Raw genomic sequence first — 26,434 nt, forward strand, 5'->3', positions numbered from 1 at the left:
TCCACACAGCCGCCTGGCAAAACGTGCCTTTCCGAGCTGCTATCCCGAGCATCCCCATCCAGAAATATCTGCCGGCAAGCTTATTTCAGAATGATTTGAAAGAGGAATCAAAGCTGACTTGGTGACGGCGAAGCCACAGCTCTGTCGTACACAAGGCACACGCGCAGGGCGGTAGGCTCGACCCTGCCTGCCGGCTCCTCCAGCCGCTGCCGTGGAGCTTCACACGCCCCAGTTTGTTTTCAAACTGGGAGTCCATTTTATGGTATATCATTACTGGGAAGTCAAATCGTAACCAAGTTTTTCCATCTAAAGCTTTCTAAAATCAAGCTTGGTTAGACAAATACATATTTCCTTTATTATATGACTGAGTCTTTCCTCCCTCAAACCAAATTGTTGAAGCAATATTATCAACTTAAACACACTAGTTGTTCGTAATCTCTTTAACACCTCAACATGGCTGCTAAATCTTCAAGAGTCCTTTCGTCAGTCATAAATTTGTGAAACCTAACAAATGGCTTTTCCACAGTTCAGTGTGGCTCCGTGTAAATTGGCTGTAACACCACTATTCACTTCATAGTCCTGTCAAAGCGTTGTGTAAATATCTGAATTCTGAAACTTTCCGCAGTTGTTTGCCGGCCCCATCCCACACCTCTTCCCAATTAAAATCTCCCCTCAAAAGACGAAGTTTGTAGTTAGAGATCTTGGCAGCACAGCAAGTTCACTTTTACCCTGGATGGGTTCCCCAGCCTTGCACGTCACCCAGATGGTGACGCTCCGCTCGTCAGCAACTGCCTCTGACCTGCTGGTGACGTTTTCAGGGAGAGGCAAAACGCAAGATTTTTCAGAATAAACTAGTACTGAAAATTATTTAGTTAAGCTTTGAACATGGCAACGGAGGTCCTGAATAACCCCCAAAATTGTTTTGTTTTTCTTTCAACTACATTGTGCACAATGTAGAGAGGGAGAAAACCCCATTCTTTAGGAAGTTTTCAAAAATTCAGAGAAAAGGAGATACTAAAGCAGGCGTGAAAAACCTTCACAGAAAGTCTTGGAAGAAGAGAGGAAGTGAGGCTAGAGATTGGCAGATGCTTACACTGCCCTTGGAACATATTTCTTCACCATCCTAAGGATGTGTTTATTTTGTCTTTGTTATTTTAATGACTTATGTAATGATTGTTTAAAACACTGCAGATCCACCTTTTGAAGTTATGCTATGGCTATTAAAAACTCTCTGTTCCTCCAGCAGAGAGAAAGCAAAAACAAGCTCAAGAAAGGGCAAGTTATCCAACTAAATAAGTAGAAGGAGAAAGTGGACACACATAACAGAGAGCACGACTACAAGAAAAAGAACCAACTGGAAAAGTCAAAATGGTAAATATCAGAAAACATAGAACATTCCACAAACTTGAGGTTTATGCTTGATTATTGATATTTAGGGCACCAGCTGAATGCATCCTACCTGCCTGGAACGCCATCTCTGAGGAGAACCTGTATCTAAAAAATAGCCCCATTCAGCCCCACACAGCCTACAGGAAGGGGATGGGAAGAGGATGACAGTGTGAAAGATTCCTTTCCTGTGGGGTGGGATGGACTGAGAGATGGCAGCAGATGCAAATAAATAAGTGAAAAAAAAAAAAAGCACAGCTGCAGCAGTTTCTAACTTCACTTCTGTTTTTACATCCTCTATATGAGCTTTATTTACTCTTAAGAATCCCTTCTGGAAAAGAGGTAATCTTTTCAGCTCAGCTTCTGAGACCCTACAAATATGTTGTAAACACAGGGTTTCCATGTTATATGCTTCAAATATTTTCACCTGACCATTATATCTCAAAGCAGTCTATTTAAAATTACTTCCAGACTTCCAGTCCAATGCGAATCCTATAAAATGGAGCAAATATACTTACCTCATTAAAATGTACCGATCTACTGCAGAGGAGTACACTTGCCTGCAAATTGCCTCCCACACAGCTACCCGATCCTTCTTTCCCAGGTGACTAAAGCCTTCCAGAAAAATCCTCCTTCATTTCAAGACACCGAGTACCACGATCCAACTTTTCACACTTGTTTTTAACCCTTTTCTCGTCTGCTCTAAGTTCTTCAGTATTTTTTTCTCTTCAGCTGCTGACAGCTCTCATTGCGCACAGTCAAGCACATGGGAAGATCCTGCTTACATGTGCTGAAAACGTCTGGATCTCAACTTCCTCCCCATCACAGGACAATATCCAGTCACCACACCAGCCTTTGCAAACCCCTCTGCCCGACCGGCCTTCCAGCAACTGCTCCCCAGTCCCCAAGACTCATTCCTGTAGCCCCTAGTGCCCGTCACCTCTCCCTCCAACCATGACCATCTTGTTGGCACGCTGGTGCCAGGGAGCTAACGAAGGTGCCGGGGAGCTAACGAAGGTGCTGGCTTTGGGCTAAGCCCAATCTGCAGCACCTGCTCTTGGGGCTGCAGCGTCCTTGGGGCAGTAGCCACATTTGGCAACGCCTCCATTCAAAGGATGGAGAATTCAGATTTGCTCCAACTGACAGAAGATGGGCTAAAACTTTTCAGTTAATGCTTCTGAGGGGCAGGGAACTGCATACAGAATGTTGCCGTAGGTCAGTACAACACAAATACGGTTTTAAGAGTAACTTGTGACCTTAGCAGCTTACCTTGTGAGATGGCCAAACTAAGATTTTCTTCTATTCAGAAGTTCTTGAAAGTCATGAGTCAGGTCTTTTAAGAAACCTCAACTGGGTCAGAAGAAAACAAGGCCATGAAAATCACTAGGGCCATCTGATGCACCTGCTTTGCAAGCACATGCAGCTGACCTCTATCGATCAAAGTCAATGAAATCTACTAAAAATATTTAGTATACTGAAGAGAACTAGGAGAAATGTACTGTGCCTGAAAGCAGAAAAACACCTTCATCATGACATGTTTATGAAAACCAAACAAAACAGAGCTGTTTCATCCAAACTCTTCCTTAGAGACTGAGGTATACAAATCTTTGCACCTATTAATACACATATAAACCTACTAATATATTTTTGATGTGGTATTTTAATTAGAGCATTAGAGAAGTAAATGATGATGCCTCATTTCTCATGAATTATAGGTCTAATGAAATTACGGGTACTTTTTACTTTACGCACATTTACACCAGTTACCTAAGAATTTACAGTGATCATTAGACCATACAATACCAAAATTCTGATGTGATCAAAATGAAGCTGTGACACACAACATCTCAAATATTTACTAATACAAAATTATCCGAAAATTTTCCACTCCTCCTGAGACAATATAAAAAACTCAGCCTCACATCCCTGAGCTTCCTTTTCAATAACAGATAATTTTTGTTATACATATTTATGCATGCTATATATATATTTATGCTACAGCATTCACACATCATCTTAAAATCATGGCATGACATCAACTGGTTATGATTTCTTTTTTTTGTCCAAATAAAAACAGTTAAGATGTACATAACAGTAGAAACACCTTGAGCTGTTATCACTGATGTAAACAGTATTATATTTTTACTACATTTTAAAAAGGGTCTTGCAGAAATATTTTTACGCACCTATTCCAAGGTAACATTTTTAGGTTGGAAAAAAAAGGAGGGAATATATTTCTATACAAAACATTCCCAGAAACCAATACAGATAACAGATGCAGACACACTACAGCTAAGTCTCAAAATACTGTTTTTCAACTTTGTCCTACCATAAGTTACAGCATGTTCTTGAAATTTAATTTTACTTATTTTGGAAATAAATTTATTTATTGGAAGGTTACCTTAGAAACCTCCTCCCCCTTATAACTCCTATAAAAAAATTTCCAAGTAGCTAAAAAATGGACTTGTTTCGCTTTTCAGCTGCCTAAATTTGGAATAAATATTAGTGACGATTAAACAATGACATATCTTCACGAACAAATCTTTATGTATTTTGGAAACAGAACTTTTCCTCCAGTTGCTTTACAAACCACAAAAGTTCATGTTAGGTCAGGAACACAATTTTTATTCTATTAAGATTCCTTTCTGTCTTGCTTCCAGATGGAGCATACATTTAATAGCTATCCTGATGTCACCTTTGAGTCTCCCAGAAACTGGGATGTGGAAGGCTCCACTACATTTTCTGTTCCACACATTTCTTCTGTTAATATATCGTAAACCTGGAAAAAGCTGCTTAGATCAATGTGAAACAACATCGATCTCCCTCAAGCCAAAATTAATGCTCCTCTCCTCCTGAAATTCAGGACAATTTCTCACCTAAACCAGAGATTAAACCCGTCTGATTAGCCTGACAACCATTTAAAGAAGTGGCAAACATTACACATTTTCATAGTTCTGCCACTGTGGGTGTGAAATGAAGTCGTCACTTCTATTCTGAATTTCAGTTACTACTACTTCTCTCCCATACTTTAACCAAACAAAAAGTAAATCATGCAATTCATTTAAAATTCCCACCCTAACACCTCCTAGACTTCCAGCAATGACTGCGGTGCAAGATGATCCACAGAATTTATACGGGAAGGGAGGCAGGTGCCCCCCTACCGAGCAGGGTGTACCCCACTCATACTTCCTCCAGGGCAGAGGGTGTACAGGCATTCCCAGTCTCCCGCAGTGAAATAAAAGTTTTCTGAAATAAAAGAATGACAGCTGATGGATAATATTGTAATACCATAAGGATGACACCCAGCGGAGGCAAATTAAGGCTGCATAAGCAAACTACTTTCAGGGTTTTCTAAACGTGATGTGCTTGACTCCGCAATCCAAACAACATCCTTTTAAGCATCCTTTTCTGTGTACCACATCTGAGCTTAAAACTGAACTGGATCCACCAGCTTGCAGCCAAAGCCTCCGAGCACGGCAGCAGCAAGCAGCGGGACGCTGTGCTGTGTGCTACAGGGCAAGACGGGCAGCAGCACGGCTTGGGAGAGAGGACCAGGACTCCAGCATAGCACTCTCTCTGCTTCCCAAGAGCTCCGAGGAAGTCCTTTTCCTCTGCTCACTGCAAACTCAGATTCCCGGACACTCAGATTAAGATTTGAGCAATTTAAATCTAAGAGTTCCATGCCTAGATCTATTAGGCTCTGTTTTTTTCTTGATATTCATTTTCCTGTCAATTAAAGGCTTGTGTATTTGGAATCTGAGTAAAACTTTCCCAACGTTGCTGTTGTGACTGGATTTTGCTTGAAATTGAACTTTCTCTACAACTTAATTGTTAAGAATGAAGGAAAAAAAAAACCACACAGAGAAAATCTCTGTATTTCTAAACATTCTAAACACACATGCTGACCAACGTAATCATTAGATAGCTACAAAATTGATCAAAGAACCAATGGCAGTTCAACGTAACTCAACAGCTAAGATTTCTTCCCATGTAGCAAAGAATAATTCATCTGCTTTTTGTTTTAAGAATACTACAAATAATGTACAATAAAAGTAATAATGCAAACTTGCTGAGTGAATAAACTTGAGGGAATAATACCTGGAGCTTCAAGGTGAATGATGAGAATAAAAAAAGGTACTTCTATGCTATGCAACAAGTCAAGTAGGCAACCTTTTATTGCAATTTGTTGTATGGTATTCATCTTTCATTGCCTGGGCTTTTCTCTGGAATGCAAGACTCAGGGCCTTACAGAAAAAAAAGAAAAATCTAAAAAGCTATCTACATTGTATATAGAGGCGTTCACAGGGCATCTTAATTTTAAGATTCTGATTTAAACTTGCATCTTAACTCAGTGTTTAACTGAGGTAGTTATAAAGTGATGTTACAAGAAGCTCAGAATGGAGGATGAGCAACAACGTGCCCCAGTGCCTCAAATTATTACTGGTTTGCTTGTGTCAAGTGTAGCAACTCATCTTCTATTAAAAATACTCTTCCCTCCCAAACATCTATTGAGTGCAACTGTAAGATGTAGGAATAAAAATTTTTAATGACTTAATGCAGAAATTATGGGGTACCATATGGGGTACCAGGTAAGACACCTAAGAGGGAAGGAAGCCTGCTCCGTTACCTCTTCCACAAACAAGTAGTCTCTCGATAATCAGATTCTTGTTTATGAGACAAAAGTGTCCCCTGTGGCTCAGCCAGCTCCTCTTCTTAATCCTTTATGAAATGCTCTGCCTAACAAGGGAGCTGTTTTGCTGTAGGTATACAAAATGCAGCTGCTCAAACTCCTAATGCCCACAACAAAGACAAGAAAACAGAGTTATAATTTAAAAACAAAAGCAGAATACGACTTGAATTTTTCCAACAGCAGTGGTGTAAAAACCTTCATTAGCACCCAAGAAAGGGCAGGGGAAACACTGAAACCAGGACCATGCTTAACAGTAGGGTTCAGATGTTCCTAAAGCACCAGTACTTACAGGAGATTAATTATGCAGAAACCTTTAGGAAAAGTAGAACCTCCACCCCCTGCAAGGTGTTCTCTGTTGTAATTTGTGGGTGTGCAATAATCAACGCAATTACTTCGCTAGTTAGTGACTCATTCTGATAGGCAAAGCAGCAGTTTGGCCTCTAACCCTCCTCCAAAATCTAACTGTGGATCTATCAAAGAGAGTTACAGAATAATACATCCAGATCTACCTTCTCTCTCTGCTCATTTGACTTGTTTTGCCTTTTTTAGGCTGGAAGCAATAGCCTTGAAGCACGATCGGTTTGCACTAAGCATAACCTCAGTTCATTAGAACCAACCATGGGAGGATGGTAAATACCACCTTCACAGAACACACGGGTCTTGGTGCATCTTGTGTTCCAAGAAAACAAAATTAGTTTATTAACTCCTAGGAGAATCTTATCCAACTTGGAAGTGTAAGGAAAGAGGCTGGGGAAACAGACAGCATTTATAAAGGTATAAAAGCAGCATTTTCATATAGCTACCACATGCCACTGCATCTAGACAAAGTGTACGAATTGTGGAGCTCGTTGACAATGTTCAAAAATCAGGAATGCAACCAGCACAGTACATTCTATGTCCCTTTCTTGAACTATTTTTGTGACTTGACTTTTAAGCTCTTACGCTACACTACATTTCCAAGAAGTGTGTACAGTTAAGGTATCAGCCTGAATGCCTCGGCAGTTCTATTTCTGCCTGCTAGAAACATGTTCCATCTGCCATTTTATTTTATAGAAATCAACAAGTTCACTATTGTAGACCACAGAACTCATCTACAAAGTTTGAGAAAAATATTAATATATTTTTCAAACTCACATGTGTCAAACACTAACAAAAAATCTGAAAGTTCTTTAGATCATACTAGCAAAACCCAAAACCCCATGATTTTGTGCTTTTGCAATATTTTGGGGCCAGCACTGCGGATAAGATAGCCTTTGAAGACAAAAATGCATTATATGTCAAAGAGCAATTCCATGTTTTTTCTTCACTACTTATTAAATAGTGGCTTTTTTTTTTTTCCTGAGCTAAACTTTTATCACACTTAAAACAAAAACCTCTGATTCAATCTTCTAGTTTCTAGTTTAATTGTGTATTTCACGTTTCAGTCTGCCATCATAAATTCTTGAATGCTGTTGCCTGCCTGCTATTTAGAGGGGGCCATCAAGCTTTCTACTAAGGAAAGTAGGAGAAATAATTTAAGCAAATTACCGTGTTGCGCCCAGGATGCAAAGCTCATATTCTTTTCCTTCAAGGTATTTTGGTTTTGTTGACGTTAGAATCTCTCCCTGAGTGCACAGAAAGCTCTTCATTTAAAAAACCCCCACAAAACCACAATGTACTTACAGATGTGTTACACAATTGGTGAGTATGGACAAACCACTTTGCAATCCCTGATGAAGGGACTGTCATGGAAGCGAGAAGTACTGCTGTAAGACATGTATTATAAATTGGTAAACTCCACACACTTCACAGCAGGAAATATGATCAAGATTTTTTGTTTGTTTGTTTGTTTTTGTTAAACACAAGCCAATAATAACAACTTATATGCAGCAACATGGCAGAGTTGGATCTGAATCCCCTACGGTTTTAAATCTTGAGTAGTATTGCATCTGATCACATTTATTAGCTGCACAGTAAGGCAGTTGTCTTTTCCACGCCACAATGCACTTGGGCGCAAATCTATACAAAAAAATTGGGATCCTCTGGTTGATTGTTATTTCATTGAGCAGCGAAAACCACATAGTTAATTCTTGCCTGCTGTTTTGAAGATATAAAGCTAAATGTGCGCTTTGTCATCTTTCAACGATGAGAACCTCACCGCTATGCAAGTTACTCCTGGGGTGCTCTCAGCCCTTCTTACAAATCTGCCTCAGTTTTCATTACTTGGATGGTGGGGATACCCCCAACGAAGTCAGAACGGTGGGGTACAAAGCTGAGGGCTGCGGCTCTCCCGGCTCCCCAGGCAGCTTCTCCTGTCCCTGCCCATAAGGAACCCCTACTGCTTCTGTAAATACAGCTCCATAGCGAAGACAACCACCGAACGAGCTGAAAAAACACGGGCCTGCAGCTTATCATTCTTCCAGTTTGAGAAGTTTCTACTGCTCACAGCTTCAACTGTTTTCCTTAAACCAGTTTTGAAGGTCATACATCAAGGAACTATTTCATGCTCTAGTATGCACTTTATTATTTGTAAGTGATTTCCTACCAGACAAGTGGTTTGCAAGGACCAAGAACTCTCATTTCCTTTTATAGATTTGATTCGGAAATAAATGCTGGCAACACCATGTGACTAACAAGCAGAATCCACAACTTAAGCAACTCTCGTAATTAAATACAAAAGCAATGGAAAAGTCAGCCTGCTGCTGCCAGATCTCTTTAGCCTCCTACTCCTCTGCACAAGTTTTATCTAAATTCTTCAACTTTATCTGTCCTCTTTGACACTTTTCTCCTGTCCTCATCCACACACAAAAGACAGACTAGCTTCAAGACAGGAACTCATTCATTCTGAAATATTTATAACAGTAGGAAAAGGAAATACAAGTTTTTCTCTGTGACTAAAGTAAATTGAATTTCAGCAAACAAATATTTGTAAATTAACAACCACAAATGTAGATGTAAGTATATGAATAAGGATTCTAAAGGAAAAATTTGTCATCTTTTCTGACAGATGTTGCCTTTAAGAGATATTCTCGAAAAACACTGTGGATACAACTGCAGGAACTAGTAATTTTGACTATCTGAAAGAAATATATTTCAAAGGAACCCCATCGTTTGAAGGCATATGCTCATAACTTTTATAGATGGAGAACTACTGTATCTTATTATTTAGTAAGCCTAAGGTGTCTTAGTAAAGGTCTGAAAAGTAACACAGACTTTTAAGTAAATCTTGGCCACATTTTAAATAATTTTCATTCCTACAGTGCCAGCCCCTATGAATCTAGTGCTAATGAGCCCCACAAATCAAACTTTTCAGATTAATTCAGATGAAATCTAGCTAATGACTGCAGAAAATATTTTAATTCCTAGTGTTTAGTTCTTAATTTCCATTCTGCAAAGTATGTCACTTTGAAGAACTGAGATAATAACATCCTAATATGTATAATACAGCAAGAATGTATATTCAGTAACAAATGAAACTGCTGAGGCATCAGAACCGAAGTATTTTTTACTAGCCCATAAATACTCTTGCAACTCAGAAACTGCCTAGAATTGAAAAGAAATCTGTATCTGTAGGAATACAAACCTCTATGTATATAGGTGACTAGAGATAATGACACTTGTGGATGGGAAATTTTGTTGGAATTTCCAAGCTGGAAGTTGTTAAAGGGATCCAGCTTATTGAGATGCAGACGTTTCCAGGCTACCTGAAAAAAATACTTTATAGAGCCTAAGCTAGCTTCTTCCCTTTCTTCCCAGTCTTTTGTTTACTATTCGCTGCAGGATTATTGCTCACTTCAAATGTAATCTAACATGAAAGCTGCTGGTCAATATTGTGAACAGATGATTAGTGTCCTGTGACTGCCAAATAACTGTTAACGAATCTCAATACATGATGTTGAAGCATAGACATGAGATAAAATAATGGAATTGAGTGAAACAATAAAAACAGGTAATTCCCTCGGTTTAAAAGGCAAATATTGCCAGAGCTCCTTAAACAGAAAGAAATGGTTCACGCTTGTGTCAGAAATGGTACTAAATACATTTCTTTGGAGTAATTAAAATCAAACTGCCACCATCTGAAGTATCACCTACTGAAGTAAAATACAGAACTAGTGAATTTGAAGTCTTTGATACAGGATCTGCCCCAACCTGCCGCAACTGAGACAAGAGCACCATACGAGGCCCCAAGAAGCTTCTCTGCACCTTCTCCCCCAGCTTCCTTCCGATATTACTTGTGCCATAGAGCCTGCCAGGGCCACCACAGGGCCATCAGCAACCTCCACGCAAGACGGCTGCTACCACGTACATGAGCAAAAATGGGCTACTGGATGTCATACCTGGCAGAAGAAAAATGTGAACTAACTTAATTCAATTGGATCTGGGGAGAAAACCTTAGACAGATACATGCGAATTGTGAGCAAGGCCTTGAAATGATGTGAAGACAACTCAGACAAGGACTTTTGTTGCCGTTTGTTATAAAACCTGACCAACCGACTCTAAAATGAAACAGAGAAACAACTTCTTCCAGCAGCAATCACTCTCAGTTTCTAGGGAAGCTCCATTCCACAAACATTGTTTTTTTTCCACAGAATCACAGAATGGTTTGGGGTTGTAAAGGACCTCTGGAGATCATCTAGTCCAACCCAGCTGCTAAAGCAGGTTCACCAGAGCAGATCGCACAGGAAGGCGTCCAGGCAGGTCTTGAATGTCTCCAGAGAAGGAGACTCCACAACCTCTCCAGGCAGCCTGTTCCAGGGCTCTGGCACCCTCAAAGTTTCTCCTCATGTTTACATGGAACCTCCCATGTTTCAGTCTGTGCTCGCTGCTCCTCTTCCTGTCGTTGGGCACGACTGAAAAGACTTTGGTCCCATCCTCTCGACACCCACCCTTGAGATATTTGTAAGCATAAATGAGATCCCCTCTCAGCCTTCTCTTCTCCAGGCTGAAGGGATGTCTTGTTTCCTGTGAATGACTGATAGAGAAGATACGGATGGGCTACGAATGCATACAGGCTATTCCTGACTCTTTAAATATCGCCATGAGGGATATTAGGAGCAGATGTGTTGTAGAGTACAGCTTTTAAGCAACCATAAACTTCTGAGAACAGAGGGTAGTAAAATCACCAGTAGTTACTTTTAATTAAACAAATAAATACACTCCAACCATAACCTTCTCTTCTTCCCTGTGTGCACACTGATCCATTATTTATTCATCCACACTTTTTTCATTTTGCTGGTTGAAGTGCGTTCCACTACTGATGAGCCTTCTTCATTATTTCCACCATAGACCTCTTCTGTAGCTAAACCAGAAAATATCTGCATACCAGAAATTAAATTCTTTATGAGTTGTAGCAAGTCCCAACCTTAACACTATGAAATAGTTCAGTATATCTGGAGAACACCTACATTTAAAGCAAACAATACATTTTAAGTATAAAAAGGAAAAGCTGTTTCATTTCAATGAAAAAAAAAACCCCAACGTATTGACTTTGAGAACTTGAGACTCCAATCAGTTCATTGATCAGTCAGGCTGGGTGTATGATACATTTACTTAAAAACAAATGCTTTCCTCATATACAATTGTTTCTGTTTTCAAGTTGTGGCTTTCTTATCTACCTTTTATAGATAAAGTTTTATTTTTAATGCAATATAATTTAATTAAGCGAACATTTGATTATATATTTTTAAGCTATTTGTACAGATAAGATCATGGCGAATTGAGTTTGTAAGATGAACAAATTAACTTTAAAACTTTGCTTTCAAGATTTCTTTCTACAGCATCACACTTTGAAACTGTATTTACGCTGCATTTCAAACAGGAACTAAATAATAAAGCCTTTTGCCTATTATCTCGTTTGTTAGAGTCCTATTTTGTTCACATAGGTTTCTTTAAAAGAAACTATAATAAAATGTGGCTAAAGAGCAGAGTGAACTTCAGATGAGAATAATGATCCACATCACAGAATTTTGTGACTTTTCTATTCAAAACTAAGGGACATCCACATCCCATATATAAACTACTATTTTTGTCACTCAGAAATCATTATAAAAATTTAACTTAATTCTCTAACACATTAATTGACTTTCTACAAACCGTTTTGAAAACTGATAGAGAATAGTCAAGTACAGAGTGTTTCAAAAAGATGGAGCCAGTTTCAAAGACACAGTGATTTCAAATTGGGTCCGCCTTTTTGAAACACCCTGTATTTTAACTAATTGGATCTTCAATGCATTGTATTCGTACAATTTCTAGTTTCTTAATGTTTATCCAAGCAGCCTAGTGTTTAGCTCTCTCCTTCAGTGATGGACGGTTTCCCACCCAGAACGGCTCTGCACTGAGCACACCGAGGCTGCAGACTGGCAGCAAATCTCAGCAAGGTTAGAGGACGTTTTGCTTTCACGTGCTCAGGCATTGGGTGCAATAGGACCCTGATATTAATGTGAACCTTCTGATGCTTTTATGCAAGTACATAAACTGTAACTCTCATGAAAGGCTCCAACAGCCATCAGCAACTTCAGGCGTCACAGACAGGGCAAGGCTTTTCAAGCACTGACTTAGTTTTGGGATAGGCTGGAGCCTAAATGCTAGTGCCATATCGAGGCTAATACAGCTACCAGAAGGAAGCTGAGGGGACTGCCTGAGTCTTCACCAATTTCTTCTCAAGGAAAGACAGTGATTGCCACTTATTTTCAGGACAGTTTTGCACTCTGCCGATCCCTGCACACCAACATCTTCAATACAGACACTGGCCAAGTACCCTTGTTTGCTCCTGGTGAGTGGGTTGGCAGAACTGTCCCCCCAATACAGCCTGAGCAGACTGCCGGTCTCCCCTGAACAACCATTAAGAACTCTGTGAAAACACTGGCTTCTTAAAACAGCATTTTAGCACAACAGCAGCCTTAAACTTCTGTTAATGGTAACTGCTGTGGACACCTATCAATACCTTATTTCTGCATTTCTAGTAGAAACAATAGGGCAATCACACTGCCCTAGTTGATCAACGATAGCTACAGAATCCAGTACACAAAGAGAAAATGCAGGTGTGCAAGGAAACCTTAAAATAGCATAAATAAACACAGTTGGCCATTGTCAGTAATTGACCTGTGATCATATCTGTTTATTATACGCTTGTAAATTGGAAGTCAATGCTGACAGTCCCTTAACACACAATTACTGTCTAGTTCATTACTAGATATACTTCTAACAGTACAGCTGGTAAACTAAAAAATACCTATTATCAAGAGAATATCGAAAAGCAGTTTTCCCTCTGGAAGTAAGCAGCAAGATAAACAAGACAAACATAGCTGCTGCTTCTGAACTAAACTGGCTAGCAGGATTCAAGAGACACTTCAGTGTTTTAGTAAAGCAACAGGCAGCCAGAATATGTATTTTTGTATTTGCCACATGTCGATTGTGTAGATTATAAAGGCCTTTCTAAAATAGATGCCAAAGATTAGACAGCTAACTGAACTGACTTAATATAATAGCTCATTGAAAATGTTAAGTGGCTCCTGTCAACTGGCTTCAGGCAAGTTGAAAGAACTAAACATCTCCAAAAAGAAAATTGCATTAAGTTCCTAAAAAGACTGTAACAACAGAATCGCAACAGAAAAAAATTTCATCCTTTTTACAGATAAAAAGGACTACAAAGGTATGATGGAATATCATTAAATAAATGCAATCTTTGGCATAAAATAGATATCTTTGTTGGGTAACGGCAATAAGAACAGAGTTTTTATGTATTAAAAAACCCCCAAACAAACAAGAAATTTTATGGCAAAGCTGTAAACTGATTTTTTTGTTTTGTTGTGGTTTTTTTAGAATAATTACACCTGATTGGTGTTTGAGAAAGTCATACCTGCGAAATAGCTGTAGTGTAAGAGCAAAAACATAGTATGAACACAAATATTTGATAGGAGAGAACTTCCGATAGCTTAATCGCACCATTCAAAAAGAAAGCATGATTATGTCGGTGGAAAGACTCCTTTGGTCAGAATACATAGCTATACTACCTTGATCCATCAACACATACACTGGTAAGTATATATGAATTTAACTTAAGAGATGTAAGCGGAGACAAGCCCTCAAGAAATTTGATTGGTATCACATTTTCATATATTATTTTCCCTGTGACTAAGCAAAATGGTTATTAAACTTTTTGGTGAAATGGTGACATCCTGCAAGCTCCCTCATCAGCCTTACATCTTGCAATTTTTATGTTTATTTTTTGTTTTTATACATGCGATTGGTCCTTGTTAAATTTTAGTCCTCAAAATATTTCTCTTTGCAAACGTAATCCACAGTAACCAATTTCTAAATGTTACTGAACTTTATATATTTGATCACTAATTTAAATCAAGAAAATCCAATGGCAACTTAAAGAACAATTAAAACATCCCTCGGTATATATAACATTACTCTCCTTTAGTGCAGTATAAATCTGGTACATTCTAAAATGCAGAGTCAAACTTTGGCTTGGAAATTTTCTGCTTGCAGATTTATAGCCACATTAGCAACTCCCAAATGTAATTTACTGCTATATCGCACTGTATTCCCATGTAGCAACTGTAATGATATCTGCTCATAACGTTCTTAGCAAAATGAAAGATAAAATTTCCAGGAACTAAGTTAGAAAACCTACAGGTTATCTAACCAACCTTAGAGAAAACAGATGCTCTATGACCATATCACTCGATTACATGTCATAAAACATAGAAGTACTCACATCCATCTTCCAGCCCTCTTGTTAAAACATTAAGTAAACAGATAAAGCGTTGAAATCTGAAAACGTTTCTGTCATCTTTCTTATTCTGCTACTCATCAGACCTTAATCAAAAATCTAACAGAAATAAAACATATTTTTAAAATTAGCACATGTATGATTAACACACCTATTTGTGCATCATCATCCAATCTGTTCTTCCACAGCCAGAGTATTTAGTGTCAGCATCTTAAAAGTCTTCGAATAAAAGTATGAACTTTATTTGTGGATGCATGGACTTTTCCCTAATGGCTTGCAAAAAAACCAAGGCACCTCTTGTCTAACCCAGGGCTCCCACGCTTTCATGCCAAACCATGAGGATGCCCAAGCCAGAGGATGACAGAGAGGCCACCGCCGGCTTTCCCCAGAGGCACATGACCACCCCATAGGGTGTGTGCCCACATGGAGCAGCTCCCAGAAAATGCTCGTCCCCCCGTTCCCAAGGGCCACTGTCCCAGGAGAAGCAGCGATCTGCACAAACACCCTTGCCCCCTGCCTCAGCCTTGGGGTGGGAGCCCAGCTGGGGCCAGCATGAGAACCAGCTCTGCCGAGAAGGACTTCGGAGTACCAGGGGATGAAAGATTGGACATGAGCCAGCAACGTGCGCTTACAGCCCAGAAAGCCAATGGTATCTTGGGCTGCACCAAAAGCACCGTGACCAGCAGGTCAAGGGAGGTGATTGTGCCCCTCTGCTCCGCTCTGGTGAGACCCCCCCTGGAGTCCTGTGTCCAGCTCTGGAACCCTCAGTGCAGGAAAGACATGGACCTGTTGGAGAGGGGCCAGAGGAGGCCACAGAAATGATCAGAGGGCTGGAACAGCTCTTCTGTGAGGACAGGCTGAGAGAGTTGGGGCTGTTCAGCCTGGAGAAGAGAAGGCTCCAGGGAGACCTTATTGTGGCCTTTCGGCACTTAAAAGGGGCCTATAAGAAAGATGGGGACAAACATTTAGCAGGGCCTGTTGTGACAGGGCAAGGGGTAATGGTTTTAAACCAGGGGTATCAAACTCATTTCTACGGAGGGCCACATAAGCGTAACTATTACATTTATACACAGTCCTAAAATTACATTCGGCCCTTTGAAGGCAACCGCGAGGCTGATGTGGCCCCCTGTGAAAATGAGTTTGACACCCCTGTTTTAAACTAAAGGAAGGAGGTTCAGACTAGACATGAGGAAGAAATTTTTTACAGTGAGGGTGGTGAAACGCTGTCTCAGGTTGCCCAGAGAGGTGGTAGATGCCCCATCCCTGGAGACATTCCAGGCCAGGCTGGATGGGGCTCTGAGCAACCTGATCTAGTTGAAGATGTCCCTGCTCATGGCAGGGGGTTGGACTAGATGAGCTTTGAAGGTCCCTTCCAGCCCAAACTACTCTGATTCTATAACCAGGAGAGAGATGGGGACACCACAAGGGTGGGGTGTCCAAGCTTGGTTTGGGAACTGACATTGCCCAAGGAAAACACAACTCAGTGCATAAGAACAGACTACATCATACTCGATTTAGAGTCAAAACCTTTAACAGAGATAAATTAAACCCAGCAGTAAACAGTGGGACAACTGATCTCATTCTCTTTGGCTTTACAAAAAAACTTGGACTTCTTAGTATTTATGAAAAAAAAATCAATTTTTATTAAATTATTTAAGTACTAAGTTTTACACTGATATTCCATGGAAAACAAGTGTTTTCCATAGCTTTTACTAAGTGTAAACAGTAAGAAAAACTTGTGTTCACTTCCAAAATGACCCTTATGCACAGGTCACAAAGTACTCCAATTGCAACTGAAGCACGTCATAACTCTGTATTAAATCATTACGCTGACTTTTCAGGTGGTTAAATTTATCTGGGATTATATATCTTGCTTAAATCACTCAGAGAGTCAGGGCAAACATAAAACAGAGTTCCAATGCATCTTTGTCAGCATATAACTTAATTCTTTGCTGAAATAGATACAGCATGCTTTTATCTTTTCTTCAAGAATTTTCTCTGTCTTTGAGGCTATTGTTTATAAATTATTTTAAAAAATAAGCAGTCTTTGTGTTATCTGGATCACTGCAGTGAAAACCAGTGTATTGCTATCCATTTTATTAACTATTCTATCAGTTAGCCAAAAACTATTAAATATTCTACCAGGACAATCAGTTCCAGTGCTCCATCTCACTTTTCATTGTCTGAACAGTTTGGACCATGCACTCTATGAATTTGCCGTACCATTAAGATTTTTTCTTTTTTTTGTAACACCACATCTGTTTCAGTATTTTGACATAAATAACAGACTGCAATAAGCAAATAATTCTGCCAAAAGTACAGTACACTACTGGAAATACCTGTTCATGGAGGTGAACAACCGGATAACTTTTTGGACAGAAATTACACAAGTCTCTGTTAGCATATTCACCGTGAGTAGGTTCAGTGTATTGCTGGATTCCTTGTTATTTTTTGCAGCTAAAGAACAGTACAAATATGAACTGAGAATATTTCTGCCAATGTCCCTTGTCACTGACTAACCTCTGAACTCTGTTTGCAAAATGTGTATGTTTCTGAAACCAACTAACCAACCAATGCCAATATGAAAACCCTCCCCAAACTCAAAAATGAACCAATTAAACCACAAAAGCTTTGGCTTTTCAATATGGAGAGACTTCATACTGACATGGTGTCCCACCACATTGTCTCCAGAGGAATATGAGAGGATCCTCAAGCAAATGCAAGGGTATTTAAAAGATACAGATACATGTCAAGGAATAGAAACATTAGCAACATTCTTGAGAGGCAAAAAAAGTTAATTTTAAATTAAAAAATATGAAAAATATCCTTAGAATATCACGAAATCATAGTTACTTAATTAAACTGAATTACTACGTCTCAACATTTAAATTTATCCCAAGATGGCTACCAAACATTTTTTAAAGCAATTATAGCCATATAAATTATGAAAAATATAAAATACACAGTAAATGTAAGTTTATCTGCAAATTTCTATGCAACAACCCCAACAAACTACCTAAGCAAGTTTCAAATGTAGCAATAACGAGTTTTGGAGATGATTTGGGAAAACAAGTTCTACTTATGAAGTATTTGTGATATTAAACTTTACATATTCGAGACAGATTCACAAAATCACTGGAACTATGGGCAACAGGCTAACGAAAGTGAACCATAATGCTTTGACTGTGGAGTACTAGGACAAAAATAAATAGCTACCGCGACAGACAAATCAGTTTTTCTGACTGAAACATCCCAGGGAGCAGAAGATTGCTTAACCAGGGATTTTGCCTGACAAAAGAGGTAGAAACTGTAAAGAGAAGCTTCTCTCTGGCTGCTTCAGGAAAAGGGTAGCATGTGTGACAGAGACATAAGAGAAACAGCAAATGAGGCAGGTGCTATGGGGAAAAGATTCCTTTCTGGAGAAGCCACCAACAAGGAGAGCACAAGGAGAAGCAGGAACCTCACAAGCATCCGACTTCAGCCCAGAGAAGCTGCCAGAAGAACAAAGCTGATATAGGAACATGCTCACTACAATGACCACCTTTTGCCCAGTTCTGTGTTTCGTGGTTTTTGTTTGTTTGGTTTTTAGCTAGAATACAGGTTTTGGAGAAAAAATTGCCTGGAAAACATGAATGTACTCCAATTTATATCAAATGCAGCATCGCCTGCCTTTAGAGACAGAGAAATTTTTTAAACACTTCAGGAATGCATTTAGCCTAGGCCCCACAACTAAGGAGCACTGAAGATTCACATCGGTGGCATATTCCAACCTCTGGAACATGTAATTTCTCTCGTATTACTAAGCCTCCTATGATCTGGATGACATCTAGCCTATGAGTAGTTATTTAACAGATTTGCTATACCAGCTAGCAAGCAGGTTCATAGTATTAAATAGCTGTGGTACTAAATAACTGTGGTACTAAATAACTGCGGTAGCTCCACAGGCTTGTGGACTCAGGACTAGGGATAGTGACAGAATCCGTCTGATGCCCGAAGGTAGATGGACCAGGGAGAGACGAGGAGTTGGCCAACGCGCTCTCCATGCAGAGCACAAGTAAACTCGTGGTGGGCTCATCACTGGTGCTACCACAGGCTGTGGAGAACCAGGTGGGCTCTGCCACAGTGCTGCAGTTCAGGGCAAGAAGCCCTGCAGCTCTGCATGGGAAGGCTGCAATCCACGGTGACAGTGAGGATCTGGGTGTAGATGTAGGTATAATCCTGAGCAAAAGATTCTGACCTTCCAGTCAAGCTGTAGAAAGATCACCAGAGGTTGTCTCAGGTGGGGAACTCCCTCCCCTTAACATGATAGCTCTCAAGCAAGACAAGTTTTCAACACAATTTTACTTAATGTACTGTTAAAAAGCAGTTCCCTCCAACATAAGGGATAGTGTTTGTTTTTTTTTTTTCATTTGTGGTGGTTTGTTTGTTTTTGTGTTTGTTTTTAATTGGTTATCTATTCCACAATACAGCTGGGAGGAGAGGGAGAAGGGAGAGAGAGTTTGGAGAGAAATAAAGCGTTCCAAATAAGCTGAATAGGAGAAGGAAAAAGAAAATAAATATTCCTTACAGGAAATTAGGCATTCTTAAGAGGAACTTTTGAAACTTGAAGGAAAAAAGGTCAGCTTTAATAGCTAATTTATTCACTTGATAAGAATTTACAACCATCACAGCCGACCCTCTAGCAATTATAGAAATGCCCTGACCGATGATGTCTTGTGACTTTTACAGTATTTTGCAAAGTATTACATAAAAGAGCAATTTTTAATTACTTTTTATGGCATTCGAGAATCCTTCCTTAATTTCTGAAATTCTAAAGACTTCTCAATCAACAAAAAGCTTTAACGTGGAAAGTATTTCACTTGAGCCATGTCAGTGTGTGCAACTCACTTAAAGCCTGTAGCAAATGGTTTAAAGAGCACTGTAACAAATAATCAAATAACAAAACCTGGTATAAAACTAGGCTTATAAATAGGTTGAAATGGCTATAGGACAATGGCAGTCCAATGTCAAAGCCCAAGGCAATGCTTTTTAAGTACATTTCACAAATAGACAGAGAATAAATAATTTAAAGAACATATTCTGATTATGTATTTAAATGGGTGGGGAACAAATGTGTCAGTTTGGTTATGATGGTTTATCTTCAGATTTTAACAATGCAAAGTGTCAAGGAGAAAACGAAAGCACAGCAAGAGGCAAGTGAAAACTTCTCAGAATATGCTGGAGTGAATGTAGTCACTGAAAACTTGTTTTCTTCTTCCTTTGCAATTTTATGAACATCTAATTAAGCTAGTAGAATATGTCACAACTCTGTTTTCTTGCTGATAAGGAAAGAAGCAAATTTGCCATAGTCAAAATAGAGAGAATAAAATAAAAAAAAATGAAGCATCCCATGATTTCCAACATTCATAATGGAAATGAATCTTTGCTCTGTGAATCAGCCTCAACACCGTAAGCATCACTCTCAGAGTAATTAAGATAAAAGAGCTCATAGATACCAGGTAGGTGCTGTTGTAGAATTAGCACAGCTGCTCAAATTACAAAGGGTATTGGATCTTAGAGATATAGCATGAGAATTATGTGTCTTTGTTGTTTTTCTATGGACAAGGAGCAGAAGGAAGCTTTATTATTGAAAGCACTCCAGTTGAGAGGGACTGAAAGGTCTACATGTGTTTCTGCCTACGATTCTTATCAATGCTCTCTGCAAAAAACCCAACAAACCAAACATTTGGTACCCGTAATGTTCTGTTCTCCCTTTGCTATACATTTCTAGAGCTAGCTTTACCTTTGCTCACATATTATAATGTATCTCCATTTTATGGCAATTGGGTTTTACGATGTGTTTAGATTTTGACTAGATGGACATTCTCTACTGCCATTTCCAGTTTCACTGAAATACTTTAAGGTAATCCTTCTTTTTTTATTTCCAATTAAGAAAAAAGACCTAAAACATCTACTGACAACATATTGCAGAGATTTCTTGTTGAAGTCTAGCAATACACTTGCATGGCTACCAGGATTCAGGCATTTTTTTCAGCTGATGGCTAACACTTCCCTTCTCAACCAATGCATGCTATATGTCTTGAAAAATAAAAATATAAGGGAAGATAAGACCGCATTGCAAAAGAAAAAAAAAATTCTAGTTGATAAGCAACATGTAACCTTTGGTGAGAGTCGCCGTAAGTTTTCCTTCACTGCTTCTGGAATAGTCTCGTATTCGCTTTCCAAATTGTATCATCATTAGTCAAATTAAAAAAAATGATCCTTGGTTTTGTAACACCATAAATAACAGAGTATGACTTTACACAATGGTCTGTGTTGCTAATCCTAAAAGCCAAAACATATCTATTATGTTTTGTTCCTACTGCAAAATTTAATTTCACACTTAAAATACTAATTAAAAATATTCCATAATTATTTACCATCAAATTATTTTTCCCCTTTTGATCTGCCAATTCAGCAGTTAGCACTATTTAATAGCAAATTAATAAAAAAATCAGTGGCAGCTAAAATACACATTTTCCTCAGTTTAGCAACACCACTACATGAGAAGAATGTAAGCAGTATCTTCATTTCTAGATATATGTTTGCACAAAGACAACGTAAACATTTCGTAAAACTTTCACAGAATACTCAACCCAGGACTTATCTCTGTAATTCCTAATCATCCTAAATGAACCACACACATAACTGGAAAAATGCATTCAGTAGAATGTATACATGCTTACACAAGTAGATTATTATGAGCACTATCAGTAAAAATGATAATTTGCAAAGGATTAAACTGCAGAGATAAATAGAAAGTTGATTTTTTTAACTTGATTCTGGCTTTGCCCAAAAGGATTGATGAGAAGTTAGGACAAATGTCAAATAAAGACATGAATCCTCATTTTAGGAATCTATCTATTTCAACAAAATTCCTAAGAGAGATTAAGTTTCTAAGAATTAATATTTTCTATGGTCAAAGAATTTTGAAACTATTCTTTATATGTAATATAACGCATTCATTTTTATTCAGTTTCTCATAAAAGACTTTCTTGAGACCTTATTTATGCAGTTCTACTTAGGGCTATATTTTTCTTAAGATTCAGAAACAGGAATGCTCTAATATTTTTTCATATTATTCTCTCTTAGCATACCCTAGATCTAACACTCATATCCTCTTCCTGAGAAACAGATCATAATTATTCTACATCACTGCATAGATTTTCTTTTGTTATTTTAATTCTCTAACTTCTCTGTAAGAACCAAGTCCAGAACAGTAGGTTTTTTTCCCCCTACCCTTGACAAGTTGTTACGGTACTTAGTACAGCAATGCTTGCGACTATGGAATCACGTATGGAAGCATGCAGCGCGTCAATGATTACACATCAGCACAACACATCAACATCAAGCCACACAGCCCAGGAGCCAAGACCCCACCCTGGCCAATCCAACGGCTCCGGCGTCCTGGATTACAGGAGGAAACCAGCTGAGGGTGAAAGTGTTTTCTAGCAAGTAAAACGAGGAAGAGTATAATATCTGACCTTGTTATTTCCTGCCTATTGCTCTTTGTGCTGAGGGGACAGGCTTTTTAGCACCATCAGCTCAAGCGAGCTGAGACTGTCTGTTTTTTAAAGTATTTAGATGATTCTTTCCTTATAGAGAAACGTTCATTTTCTGTTTGGACAGTAAAATGACACAACGCCACGAACTGCTGCTGTGTTTGTTCATTTTTCCTGCAGGAAACGTTCTAAAAGATATATGTGCTTAAAAAACAAAAGGAAGTATGTTTTATTTCAACATACATCAGAGTTAAGCCTATAACTTCCTACCCAAAACAGAGAAAGAGAATTCGTGCAAATCCAGCGAGCTGGTGGTTCTTGCCGGTCCTCTGGAAAAGACAGATCCTGCTTTGCCCTCTGACTGAGAACCAGGCAGAGTAGAAATCCCAATTTCCCAGATGAGCGCTCTGACCGTCCGCCTTGGAAGCTCTCCCTGGCTACACATTTAGCCAGCTTTGTTAGGAAACACTATTCCAAGTTTTCTTGGATTCTTAAAAACTTTTGGTTTTAATGAGTCAGCATTTCCAGATGAAAGGCTGCTACAGTGAAAAATTAACGAGCAGCTGTATTTGTAATAACCGCTGAGATTATATTTATCAATTTTGTAGTTCTGATTGAACAGTTAGCTGTGTATTTCTTGACTACTAGAACACACCCCCCTCCTCTCCAAATGCATTTAAGGATTTAAAACAGGAAGCTATTAAGAACTTCAAAATTTTTTTGATTCAAATAAACTGTCATTTCAAGAACACATATTCTTGTGATGTTGATGTATTGGTGCCATTGTAGAAATGGGGAGTATTCCAACTTTAAAAGGGAATCGGTCATTTCCTCTTATGGAAACGGCCACAACATATAACCTCACAGAAGACGACACCCCACTGCAATGAACGATCATGGTATATTTAGAATGACCATGTCGTTCTCTTTCATGCTGTAATATTTAAATGAGGATAAACTGTACGGCACTTAAATTAATAGAATACTTCATTAAAATATATATATACTGCTTCTTGCTGTAAAGCAAGATCCACGGAAGAACCACTTATGGTTTTCTTACTTTACAGTACAAAATGTTTATTCTGGATATGGTCAGCAGTATTTTCTGATCATTCTTAAAGGCCCATATAAAGATTTGAGATTAAATGTAAATTTTTGTGGACTTTGTAATACCATTCATAACCTGGCAGAAGACCCCCTTAGACTGTACTGAGGATTCCTCCTGCTGCTGCTTTGATTTGAAGACCCAGGTGAAAGCTCCTGTTTGTCTCGGCCAGAGGGGCAACATGTGGCCCCCACAGATGGCAGGCAAGAATGGACACCTACAAACACAAAAAAAACCCCCAAAATATCTCTCTACACTCACAGGTCATGAAACCTACCACTTGTATCAGGACTAATTCAAGCAGAAAAAAATGTGGTCATTTCAAAATACCACTTCAAAATTAGTGATGACCAGTACAGAGATAATACATTACGCTACAGTCCAATCTACATCGAATTACCTGTAACTACCTGAAACTCGGTTGGTGCTTTAATTTAACAGCACAGTAAGTCACTACTGTAGTACTTTTTTATTAGTATGCTATTCCTGAAATGGACGTGGACAAGCACAATCCCTGGTAGCTTGTAATTGCATATTATAGATGCATTCTGATGTTACCATGGGAAACTGACTCCTTTTTAACTAAGTTAAATCACGTTACTTAGTAGCTAAGTGCAACTTGTATCTCCAAAATCTTTGTTATTACGTAACTTTTAAACGCTATTTTTTAATCAGACTATTTAGGAAGATGGAATACACCATTACAAAAATAAAATCTGTCCACCACGCTTTTATGAAAAAAGCCTCTGAACACAAATATTTCTTACTAGAGTTAATATAAAAGAAAAAAAAAATTCTAATAATGTATTGTGGCGCATGAAAACATTGTCTTGCACTTTCCCCTACGCTGGCCCTCTCAATACACCATAATGTTCCTTCAACAATTGAATTTTCAAAAGCAAATGTAGGTATGTAGAGACACGTTGTCTTACGAAGGTTTCCTTGCTACAAAAATAGTCCACTGCAGTAAAATCATGTTGAGATTTCCAGTGTCCTTCTTCAACTGCAGTGCCACATACTGCTTTTTATGAAGTATTCTTGCAGCATGCATTGTCTGCAGAGCAGAAATGTGACACCTAAGTCTAAGTGACATCTAAGTCTGAAGAGAAATGCTCAGTACCCACACAGAAGATACCAGCTGCAGTCAACAGACCTAAGACAGTAATTACTGTAATTGCTAATCCTGCAGTGTTTTCTTTAGACACTTAACACAGATTCCCTTAATCAACATGAATACATCACCTGATTTTCAAATCATCACACAGAACACTTCAGCCACAGTACACCATGGATTTCCAGGGAGACGGGATATTCTAAACAAGCAATGTGATTTTCTTCAGTTTTCCACTTCCCAGGGAAGTTAAACTTGCAAAAGTTTATGCTCAAATCTTTATATTTTCTTCTGCAAACTCTCATGGCATAATTCTCCTGAGGTTTAGCTTCTGAAATAGTTTCATAGTTGATTACACCACACCTGTACTCTGGATCTGCCATTAATGTTGCAGCACGAGAAAAAAGACAATGAAAAGAGTTTCCGGTTTAATGAGAAAGAATACAATTTTTTCCTCTACTTAACTATATGTAAACATCATTTAAAAAGAAAAACAATGGAAAAGAGAGAAATATTTAAATTGTTGCTGGAACATTAAATCATCAGTAAAAATCACTGTGCCCCTGCAAACCACCAAAGCAAACTTTTCCACAATCAAAATGAATGTCGGAGACTTATTCTTATTTGACACCATAAACCAACTGAAATAATCTATTTCGGGTGTATGCAAACAACTGAATTTCTCAGCTCTTCATTTCCAAAGCCTAAGAGAAACAGTCCCGTCCAGGAGAAACGGAAACCAAAATGAAAACCTGTGTAGGACTCTTGAAACTTAATTTGTAACATGTTCTAAAGATGTCTACCTTTACTTGAAGGAAAAAAAATCAATGAAGCAGCAATCTCTGCCTGGAGAAAAAAAGGCTCCCGGAGTCTCATCTACATCTATAAATACCCAAAGGGAAGATGCAAGGAGGACAGATCCAGGCTCTTTCCAGTGGTGGCCAGTGACAGGGCCAGAGGCAATGGGCACAACCTGAAACACAGAAAGTTCCCCCTGAACATCAGGAAACACTTTTTTTACTACAAAGGTGGCCAAGCACTGGCACAGGTTGCCCATGGAGACTGTGGAGTCTCCATCCTTGGAGATATTCAGAAGCTGCCTGAAAATAGTCATGCGAAACTGGCCCCCGGTGGCCCGGCTTAAGCTGAGCAGCTGGACCAGATGACCTCCAAAGGTGCCCTCCAAATCAAGCACGAGGTTGTGCTTTTGAAGTCATAGACAACAAAATGGGCTAGACACTTTCTAGACGAATTCTGAGTACAGAGACACCGTCTGCCTCACGCTATGGATGCCAGTGGTGAATTCCTGAATCTGGAAGCAGCAGAGTTAGACCCGTGTCCATGAGATGGGCTCCAGTAAATGACCACAGACCTTGTAATGAGAAAAGCTACTACAACACCAGCTCAACACAGAAAGGTCTTTGCACACTCCTAGTAGCCATGACTCCAACTCGGTCTTGTCAAATTCCTATTTGAAGACTTGACTAGAATATCTTTTGTCACAACTGTACCCACTTTATCATTTATGTGTCACAGACGTGGGCCCACAGTCAGTGATTTTTTAATAAGAAAGACCTATAGAAAATAAGGGAAAAGAATACAAATTCAAAAAATTGATGCAATTTTATACTTGCTGTGTTTTTGCCATGTGATTGTGCCTTTCAAAATAAATCTACAATTTCTGGTGTTGCAACAGCTTCTGTCATAATTGATCTTTTTAGATGCTATTTGCTCCTTCTCATTCATAATCCTAGCTTTAAAAAAAGAACATACATCAATGAAAATAAAAAATATCTATAAGGAAGCAGATGCCCATTTTCAAATTGTTAGCATTAATACAGAACAATTAAAAATGGTCTTTCAAAATCATCAACACTCTTAC

General features: G+C 38.8%; 1 protein-coding gene across 4 annotated transcripts in view; it reads right to left on the reverse strand.

Moving 5' to 3' along the window:
- Positions 1–26,434, reverse strand: part of GNAL (G protein subunit alpha L) — a 191,604-nt gene that overhangs the window by 58,325 nt on the left and 106,845 nt on the right. The window lies entirely within an intron of this gene.

This window comes from Caloenas nicobarica, chromosome 2 (assembly GCF_036013445.1).
Source record: "Caloenas nicobarica isolate bCalNic1 chromosome 2, bCalNic1.hap1, whole genome shotgun sequence".
In the NCBI taxonomy this organism is placed as follows: Eukaryota; Metazoa; Chordata; class Aves; order Columbiformes; family Columbidae; genus Caloenas; species Caloenas nicobarica.